Genomic DNA, 10,902 nt, shown 5'->3' with positions numbered 1-10,902 from the left:
CCCCAAATGCCGCTTGTCCACGGTGTGCGTGTCTGCTGTGGGCGCCTGCCCGGGCTCAGACGCTGGAGGCAGGGCTTGTCCACAGGTGGCGACTATGGTTACTTTCAGACGACCCCTTGCTGGGTTGAATGGCCCAGGGTGGCAGGCCGAGGAGGATGCCTAGGACCCTCAAGCGCTGCGTCCTTCTGTGTGGAGGGGGGACAGGAGACAGGTCTCTGTGCAGGGCTCATGTGGGCGCTGCCTCGGTGGACTTCTTCCAGCCAGCGACCAGCAGTGGGCAGCCCACCCTGCAAGCATCTCTGCAAGGGAATCGGGCTACTTGAGTGCCCCTGGCAAAGCTGAGGTGGCCGGGCCTCACCACCCAGCTTCACAGCTCTCGCGGCTTGCAGAACGCTCCTCCATGGGAACCTCCAGTTGAGCCGTGCCTGGCCTCTCAGCGCCCAGGAGGGTCTGGCATCTAGGAGCAGCTCCATACTGCAGGGTGCCCTCGGGTGCGAGAGCGCGGCCCTGGCCTCCTCGGCTGCGCCGCGGGCCTCCCGGCTCCTGGAGAGCCCGGAAACCAGGGCCAGAATTGCAGAACGCGTGTCCTCTAAAACCACACATGGCCATGGACGCTCTGAGCTGTGTCAGTGAGGCTCTGTAACCAGAGCGGGATCAGGGCAGCACCGGTTGGCTGCCCCAGGACAGGAGGGGCCCTGGCACAGACAGACTCCGCCACGCTGTCCTCCCTGCCAGCAGAAGCCTGGGAAGGGGATTCAAAATCAATCCTTCCCATTACGTATATGCACTTGCCGGTCTTTTAATGACAGAAACGGCCTATGCCGAAATCAAGGCACCACACAGCACAGAGAGAAGGGCATCTCCCTGCCTGCCAGCAGCACCCAGCAGCCCGGTCACGGTCCGAGGGCATCGGCCAGCAGCGTGCCATGTCCCTTCCACCTCCCATGTGCCTGTAAGCACACACACGCTTTGCCCCTGTGTGCCTGTCCGCTGAAGACGTCGTGTGCTTGAGAAGCTAAACTGTCTTCTGACCGATGTCATTCTAGGTCAGAAAAAACTGGTGTGACCTGTTCTCTTCAATGACTGCCTGCTACGCCATCCCGGTACACCTCATGCTGTTGAACTGTGGTCCTCCTCGTCGGTGTTTTAGTTAGGATCGGCCAGAGAAACAGAACCAATAGGATGTGTACAGAGATGGAAAGTTATTTCCAGTGATGCGCTCATGGACGGTGAAGGCTGGCAAGCATGCACTGTGGCAAGTGAGGCCGCAGGCGGTAGGCCCAAGGGAGTGTCTCAGCTTCAGCCTGAACGCAGTCTGGGAGCAGAATTCCTCTTTCCTAGGAGGGCCTTCAACTGATGGGACAAGGCCCACCCACACCATGGAAAATAATCCCTCTTTCGTAGTCTGCTGATTTAAGTCTTAGTCTCACACACACACACACACCTCCACAGAAACATCCAGAATCACGTCTGGCTGAGTACCTGGGTACCGGGCCCTAGCCAGCTTGACATAGAAGATCAACCATCACAGCAGACATTGTTCACTGTCAAATTCCAGACTGGAAGATTTCCATCCACGTAATTTTCCTGAATCTTCCCAGTAACCCCTAAGATACACAGAACCGCCTATTTCACCATGGCAAAGCGAGGCTTAGAATTCAGGTTTGCCTTGGGGCGCCTGGGTGGCTCAGTGGCTTAAGCCTCTGCTTTGGCTCAGGTCATAATCTCAGGGTCCTGGGATCGAGCCCCGCATTGGGCTCTCTACTCAGTGGGGAGCCTGTTTCTCCCTCTCTCTCTGCCTGCCTCTCTGCCTACTTGTGACCTCTCTCTGTCAAGTAAATAAATAAAATATTAAAAAAAAAAAGAATTCAGGTTTGCCTCACGACGTATTCTGAGCACTTCCATGAGTTCAATATCAGCTGTGTTCTCAGGATGAATGCGCACAACGTGCCTGGCAGAGAATAAACGTCTGACAGAGACAGAGACCCCTCCTGTTCCCAGTGGGCGGGGATGCCTGGGCAACCCCTGCTATAAGCGAGGGAGCACTCTGACTGCACGTGTGTGGGTGCAACTACTTACAAACCACAACTGGTGCCTGCAAGCTGGGAGGGTCCTTAATTAAGCAGCAGCCTGGCCCACCACCTGGCAGCGTTTCCATTTCCTAGCCTGAAAGATGGTGTTGCCACAGTTGGCACTTTGCAGAGGAGATCTCAGAAACATAGCGCTCTCTGAAGCCCACGCTCCAGACCGGCTGGGGAGCCCACCTGACCATCTGGCGCCGGCCCCGAGCTGAGCCTGCACCGACAGCCCCAGTGCAGGAGGAGCCGTGGACTGCATGTGTGCCATGCTTCCGAGGGCAGAGGGGGAGGCTGAGGAGCTCTGTGCTGGGCGTGTTCTCCTCCCACACCCGAGCCAGGGCCCCGAGCCAGTCTGGACAGCAGGACAGGGGCCTCATGGCATGTTCCCCTGGTGCCACTCTGACCCTGCACTCCCTGCACTGGACTCGCTTCAGGGGCACAGGGTGTGCAGAAGCTGTTGCCATCTGCTCATGCTTCTTCCATTCCAGACACCTGGGGCTGGGGGGTGATGCCAGGGACCTCAGAAATGGCACACTGCTCTGCTGTCCGCCACCCCCACTGCACAGACACAGACACCCCCCCCCATTTAAGTATGAGAACCAGGGTCATTGCAGGGACTGCTGACGTGCAGTTTCTCTCTGGGCTTCTAAGGTGGAGACAATAGGAGCACAGAAAGGCGAGAAATGCAGGCAGGACTGACCCTCCAGCCAGCCATCCTCACCCTGATCCATGTGGGAAGGCCCCCACTGCTGGCAGAGGGCGGTGGAGGGAGCAGGTGACTCTGACCAGCGCAGCTGAGAACCCGCCTGCTCCAGGGTCTGGAGAGGGAGTGATGTAGAGGAGGAAGGTCCGGTTGGGACCCGCAGGCGTGGGGAGGCCAGATTCTCAGGGGTGTTGACGACAGGCATGCACACCTCAGGGTCCCCAAGTCAGGGACTCGGGCCGAGAGTGGGCCAGCGGTCCCAGTAAGTGGACAGGTGAAGGGATGAAATCACTCACTGGGCACTTGGGGTCAGAAAATAAATCCAGCTGCAGCAATCAGGAGCATCACACTTCCCCCCCAGTCAGCTCTGTGACCACTGAGATTCCATGCCCTCTACACAAATGCCAAGTGCAGGGCTCTTCAGGAGATTGGTCTCCAGAGCACGGCACACAGCCCTTGACTGCTGGCTGGGAAAGAAAGCTGCTGGCTTTAGCACTGTCGTAAGCGTGAGGCTGTCACGGCTGGGATTTCTGGAATGGACGTGTTAGGGCCACCTGTAGGGAAACCTTAGCACATATCCTTTCTTGTCACGGGAGAGATTACTCCCCCCCCCCCCCCAGGCTCCCTGTGGTATCAAAGTCTGGGTCCCTCCAGAAGTAGATTTCAAGATCGAGGTTTGAGCATGGTTGGTTCCCTGGCTGATGACTATCGGGAGCCCTGTGAAGAGGTGGGAAGGAAGGGGGCCGGTTCCAGGGGCCTTCATGAGCAGGATGCCCCTGTGGGCAGCGGGTCTGGAGCGCTCCCATCGCCACCACCCAAGTAAGGAAACTGAACTCCTTGTTTGACCGCTTCTCTCTGTCATGGGCCAAGGGGGGCTACTGGAGGCCCGGACCCCCCGGTGCTTCTGAGCCTGGTCGGAGCATGCGGTGGGTGCCGGCCACACAAAGATGCTATGCTCAGCATGTGTGCATCTAGTCCCACCTGTGAGACCCACCTGTGTGTGTGTGTGTGTGTGTGTGTGTGTGTGTGTGTGTGTGTGTGTTGGGGATGACTTTCCAGAGCTTTCCAGAGCTGGCTGGCCAGCTCACTCAGGACAGCATGTGACCCTTGATCTCAGGGCTGTGAATTTGAGCCCCGTGTTGGGCATAGAGATTGCTTAAAGAAATAAAATCTTAAAGAAGAAAAGTACAGTTTGGAGAACCTGGGCGACTCAGTTAAGCATCTGTCTTTGGCTCAGGTCATGGTCCCAGGGTCCTGGGATCAAGCCCCGCATCGGGCTCCCTGCTCAGCGAAAAGTTGGCTTCTCCTTCTCCCTCTGCCGCTCCCCCTGCTCATGCTGTCTCTCTCCCTCTGCCAAATAAATAAATAAAATCTTCAAAAAATAAATTTAACCCCCCACCCAGAGCTCTAGCTTTCAGGGATCACACTGGATTTTATTTTCACTAACTGTGGTGATCTAAGAAGACCAGGACAAGGAGGCATGCTCTGCAGGAAGGCAGTGGGACATGGGGAGCCATAGACGGCTTCCCAGGAGTGATGACAGGAAGGCGGAGCCCATGCTCACAGGAAGGGCTGTGATTGAGGCCTGGTAAAATGGCATCCCATTAAGTTAATGCTATTAATTTGAATTTTATTGATTTCATAGTTTGCATTCTGTATTTCATCCATTTGTTTTGCTTTTAGAGTGAAATGAGAGCCATAAACAGAATTCTACTCCAGCTTCGTGTTGGTACATGTTCAAGTGACATTATAATGGGGAATACTTGAGTCAACAGAAGTGGGTCAGAGTTCTTTGGAAATATGTTCATTTTAGAAAGGGATCCCAGCATTGCTTGGGTCTGAGATAAAATTTACTTGGTGTTAGCTTCTTCTGCCAAGGTCAGCGTCTCCAAGCCTTCCAACCACAGGAGACTTCATCACGTGGCATCTCTGTGATGTCTTTTGGAGGCACCGTCCCCCCATGGGCAGCTCAGAGCCTGCAAAGGGACATGTGGTGGGCTCCCCACGCGCACCCGAAACACGCCCAGCTTCCAGCTGGTACAAATGAATAGATCAGGCCTCAGGATCCGGGAGCCCCAGGGGGAGACACGGCCATCACGGTGGGTCCCCTGCTGTGGGAGATCATGAGCTGTGTGATAGCGCAGCACAGACCCTCATGCAGAGAAGTGGACATGCACAGACGCTGTGCACAGACAGACCCTGCACAGAGAAGTGCAGCCCCCAAATGACTGGTCCCTGAGAGCATATGACAGCCACCAACACAAGCTTGCTTTTCCTTCTTCCTCTCCCACAAAAGGACACCAGGGCACCATGTGAGGGATCAAAGCCCTCAGCAGAGTGGCCGGTTCATAAGCAAATACCCCACATCCCACGTGTTGCCAGATTTCATATTCTAACTGGTGGGAAGGACAGATTCATGAAAGCCAATAGGAAAAGCACAGTTAGCAACACAGCTGTAACCTGCAGCCCACGACATCAGGGATGGCTCGAGTCATAAAGAGTATCGGGGACTGAACGCCTCAAACACACCTCCCCCTTCAGCCTCCCATCTGGCTCCTCCCACCCACACCCAGCACCCAGCTCACCTCTGGCTCACTGCAGGCCCTTGTTGTGCTGGGAACCCCCATCCGCTGCAGACAAGCTGAACCCTCCTTGTCCTCTTGCGCCGGCTGAGATGCTGCCTCCTCCAGGAAGCCTTCCCTGATCCACACCAACACAGGCAAACATAGGCACTTGTGCCCCTCCTTCACGCCTGTGTGGTTTGAGTGTCTGTCCCCCCACCCAACCATAAGCGCCTTGAGGGCAGGAACTCGGATCCTTGATATTCCACAGGCCTAGCAAAATGTGGGGTACATACTCAGTTCCTCTTTCTGAACACTGTCACTGGAAAAGAACAAGGGACCCTGGGTGGCTGCTGTCCCTTCCCCCCTCTGCCTCTCTGCTCCCTGGTCCCTGACTGCTGGGCACGCTCGTTTTGTGTGGTGCCTTTTGGCACTCCCCACGCCCACAGGCCCTGCAGCAGCCTCACTCTCCCAGCCCAGCAGGTTCTTCCTCCCAGAATCCAGGTCCTCCCCATTGGCCTGACCCAGGACCCAAGCAAACTGCCAGGCAGCCCCCCTCACCCTACAAGGGTTCTTGCTGGGGGTGGATAGCAGGTGCAGGGGTCCCTCGGCCCAGACCCCCTGCTGAGAGCCACCATGTCTGGACAGGTGTCTTTCTTGGTTCCTGTGTACTCACTGGACATTTGGCCCCCAGCTTCTCAGGAATGAGACCCAAACATACTCCTGTCTGCCCAGCTCTGCCAGAACCCCAGCTGGAGCCTTCATGCAGGGGACCGCTGGCTGTCCTTGGCCCTGCTATCCCCAGATTTCTCACCCCCTGCCCACGGCCCCGACCACTGCAGCTCAGAATCCTCTATGCTGAGAAGAAATCCCCCACCCTTCCACTCCCGGCCCAGGCCAGCCAAACCCAGAGATCAATCCCGGAGGCTGTTGGTCTAGAAAACGGCTCACCCAAGGGGCAGGTGGAGGACAGGGCCGGTGTCCCCTTTTGCCGCTCCTCCTGTGTGCCCAGCCCAGCCTCCAGCGACCCGGTGTGTGGCTGTGCAGACAACCCCGATTCAAATGATAAAAGCCAGTTTCTCTCTGCCTACCAGAAAATGAGCTGCAATTTGAAACACACAGGAAAATATAATCTTTCCTTTTTAACACTCAAGCGCCTTCATTCTCGAGAAAGCCAGTGGTGGGCAGATTGGATTTGTGGGGTTTTTTGTTTGTTTGTTTTTTGAGTTCTTTTTTCCCCCCACTTATACATTTTGCTTCAAAAGCTGCGGGGAGAATAAAACAGAAGCGAGAACAGAGACTGTCGTTCTTCAAAGTTGGCCACGCCCACCTCCCGGGTCTGCAGCCGAGCACGGGACTTATTAGTGCGAGCTGTGTGACAGGCCAGAGTTACGACTAGTGTTTACAAACGAGCGTGCCATAAAGAATGTCCTCTATTAATGACAACAGCTGTCGGTTTAATAACCCCAGAGAAGATAATTAAATTCCTTCACATTTACCAGAAACAGACGGAAGAATTGCAGAAAGGTTCAGGCATATGGGGGAACATATGGGATTATGGCAGCACCACAGAGAGGCCAACTCTTCTGCACAGATGGAGGGGTGCTGGGGGCCCCACGGAGGGCGCCGGGACTACAAGCCTGGTGTCCCAGGCCCAGCGGGAAAGGGGGCTGCCCATTGGCGGGTTTGGGGAAGGCCGAGGGGTTGGTCCCACTTTGCCGCCTCTGCCATTGCGGGAGGCTCCAGCCACTGGCCAAGGACAACGTGCTCATGTTCCCACACATGCTTCTCTGGATCACCGCTGGCTCATGGATGTGTGCAGATGTATCCGGTTCAGTGCCTGGAGAGGGATGACCTGGCAGGTACAGCAGCAGACACAGCATTGAGGGAAATGCCCACATCAGAGGCCGTCAACTCCCAACCCATCACTTCCCTGAGTGCAGGGTCCCAGGACCTGCGCGTCCCCTTGGTGCATCCAGGCACAAGACTACATTCATTCCAAGAGCTCAGGGGCCGGTGTCCTGAGGATTCAGAGCTGACCCTGCACCCTCGGAGGAAGGGAACAGTCACCATGGGGAAATGCAAGGTTAAGACATTATCTCCTCCCAGAAAGGGCACAGGATCCTTCACTCATACATGCATTAAATCCCGCGCTGCATCAAGGGCTCCCACTCCAATGTGCCGACGGATTTGGAAAGCCAAGCTGCACTTTCTACGGAGGAAGCAGGGTCCCCATGGCACGTGGCAAAACGTCAGCAGAGGGAGAGTGAGGACACGCATGTCTGGGAGTGCTGATACACGTGCCTGTATAAGCAGAGGCAGGACAAAGAGAAAATTACTCGGACAAATAAATGGATTGATCACGTTTGCCAAAATGGTTTGAACTTACATCATTAATGAGCAACGGAGAACATGTCTGCTGCTTTTGGGTGGAAATGTGAAACGGGGTAAGGATGTCTTCTGCTGTTCCCTTCGATTTGTAGTCTTCCCAAATGTGCTCATTGGTGTCATGGGTTGAATGGCTTCCCACCCAAAAACGATACGGTGAAGCCCTATCCACCCCCCACTTGCCTGAGAACAGGACCTTATTTGGAAATAGGGACTTGCAGATGGAATTAGTTAAGGTGAGGTCATGCTAGGGTCAGGTGGGTCCTTCATCCAGGAAGACTGGTGTCCTTATAAGAAGACAGAGACACGAGGAGAAGCCCAGACCACAGGGGCAGAGACTGGAGAGCGGCACCCACCTGCCCACCCACCGAGCACACCAACCATGGCCGGCAGCGCCAGATACCAGGGAGACGCAAAGAAGAACTCTCTTGTGGGTTTGAGAGGGAACACAGTCCTGCGGACACCTTAACTTTGGATCACAGGCATCCAGAACTGTGGGACCATAAACTCCTGTGATGTTGAGTCAAACCCTGTGTGGTTCTTTGTTATGGCCCCAGGAAACCCGCAGAAATGGTTTAAATCACGTGCCCATGAATGACAGCCCACGGGCTGTTTTTCCCCAGCCCTTGAATTAACAATGTTTTTTATGTTTTACATTTGTGAAAGAAGAGGAGGGAAGAGTGGGGGGAGGAAGAGGAAAGAGAGAGGAGGGAGAATTATAAAATACCTGTGTCCCACAAAGCCTAGAATATTTAGTATTTGACCCATTACAGAAAAAGCTTGCTGATTTTTGGTTTAATACAACCCTAATGAAAATTCCGAACAGATAAACACGGGAGAAGCAGGAAAAGGACAAAGTTTCAGCTAAGAAATCTTTGGGTAGGGGCACGTGGGTGGCTCAGCAGGTTAAGCCTCTGCCTTCAGCTCAGGTCATGATCTCAGGGTCCTGGGATCAATCCCCTGCATGGGGCTCTCTGCTCAGCAGGGAACCTACTTCCTCCTGTCTCTCTACCTGCCTCTCTGCCTACTTGTGATCTCTCTCTCTCTCTGTCAAATAAATAAATAAAATCTTAAAAAAAAAAAAGGAAATCTTTGGGTAAAGGAACAATGAGGGTTTGTACGTGAGATACTTACATATATAAAGTCTATAAACCCACAGGATAAGGAAACCAGGAGAAATATCAGCAAACAGATCAATGAGACAGGACATTAAATGAGTCTGGTTTATAATAATGAGTAAGCACTCTCATTAATATTTCCTGTATATTTCCTGTAGCAGCAGCTGGTGGGAATACATAGAATGTTTTCAGTTTGGGGGGAACTTGTGGTATGGGGAAAAATAAATTATTAGATCATCACATCACACAATTTGGTAAAAATAAGTCCTAGACTAGTTTTTTTTTTTTTTTTAATTAACTGTTAAAAAAAAAAAAAAAGCCTGGAAGATGATGCCACCATTTTACCAGCTGCCGGCTGGCACAAAGCCACAGAGAAAGTAGTAAAGACGTGATGACAATGTTGAAAATTCTGTGCCTCGGGAAAATCCTAAACCAGGGGTGCCTGGGCAGCTCAGTCAGTTAAGCCTCTACCTTCAGCCCAGATCATGATCTCAGGGTCCTGGGATCAGGTCCCACATCTGGCTCTCTGCTCAGTGGGGAGTCTGCTTCTCCCTCTCCCCCTACTCTTGCTCTCTCTTTCTCAAATAAGTTTTTAAAAATCTTAAAAAAAAAAAAGAAGCATCCTAAACCAAACCAAGAAGAAAATGACAAGCTGAGAGAGTATCTGACTGGTCACGACAGAGAAAGGATTAATAACCTCCATACATAAAGAATACCATGAACACCCCAGTGGAAGAACGGACACCACCAGGCCCCAAAAGTTCACTCAGGCCATAGAACTGGCTGAGGAACATATGAAAAATAACCATTTCCATGGTGATAAACAAAACAAAACAAAAACCACACACTGAAAACCAAGATCCCATGTCTATCAAATTGGCAGTTTTCTGTGTCGGGAAGAGTCCAGGTAAGGACGCTCATGCACTGTAAATGGAAGGATACTTAAGCCACCAAGCTGGCCTGCAGGTTTGCAAACCAGTCTGTCCATCCTGCTCTTTGATGCGAATGAGGGCGTATATATGCATATACCTACATATGTATAACGGTGGATACTACACATTTGTACAACATCATAGAATATGCAATACCAAGAGAGAATCATAATGTAAATGATGGGTTTAGGTGGTAATTATGTGTTAGTGTAGGTTCACAGATTGTAACAAATATACCACTCTTGTGTAAAAATGCTTATAATGAGGGAGGGATGGGGTATGTGGGAAATCTCTGTACCATTGCTCAAAATACTACTCAATAGTAAAAGAATAAGAACATAAGGGAATAATCACATATATGCAATATTGCAAATTAATTTTAAAGCATTACGCTAAGTAAAAGAAGCCAGATACAAACACCTCATGTTATATGATTCCATAAACTACAGTGTAATGTGTAAAGAAAACAATCCTCTAAGGTCACTGAAGACTGAGCAAAGCAGGCAGATGTTACAGGTAAGTCAACACTTGGTAGAAGAGAATAATCCTAGGTAAGCTTCCTAGTTTTACTACTCAGAGCCTGAGGTCAGACACCATTAGTGCAATGTTGTGCAACTACAATATGGATGTGATAAGACTTTTTTATTAGACTGATGAACCAAGAAGGACAGAATCTGGGACAACTACACAGCTGAAAAATTAAGAGGGGGCAGAGTGGAGTGAGGGGAGGATCTCTAAAAAGAGAGACAAGGTAGGAATACCACATCATACCTAAATGTTTGGCTGAATTTGCCATGCACCACATGGAAAAAAAAAATTGTAGTTTGAGTTCTGTCAAACTGAACACTCAAAAAAAAAAAAAAAAAAAATCAACATTCTTTGAAAGCATATATCCTAATCCAGAATCTCAACAATGCATAATTCATACCCAGAACACAAATCCAAATCACACAAATTTCAATGAAATGGAAAAATGCCACACTCAAAGAAAAAAACAATCAATGAAGACAAAACTAGAGATGGATCAAATGTTGGAATCAGAACAGATTTTAAAGAAACTACTGTAATTATTTTCATGGATATGGAAATATATTGATGATGAATAAAAAGACAAGTCTCAGC

The sequence above is a fragment of the Meles meles genome, chromosome 18 (assembly GCF_922984935.1).
Source record: "Meles meles chromosome 18, mMelMel3.1 paternal haplotype, whole genome shotgun sequence".
Taxonomy (NCBI): Eukaryota; Metazoa; Chordata; class Mammalia; order Carnivora; family Mustelidae; genus Meles; species Meles meles.
This window is presented reverse-complemented; position numbering follows the sequence as displayed.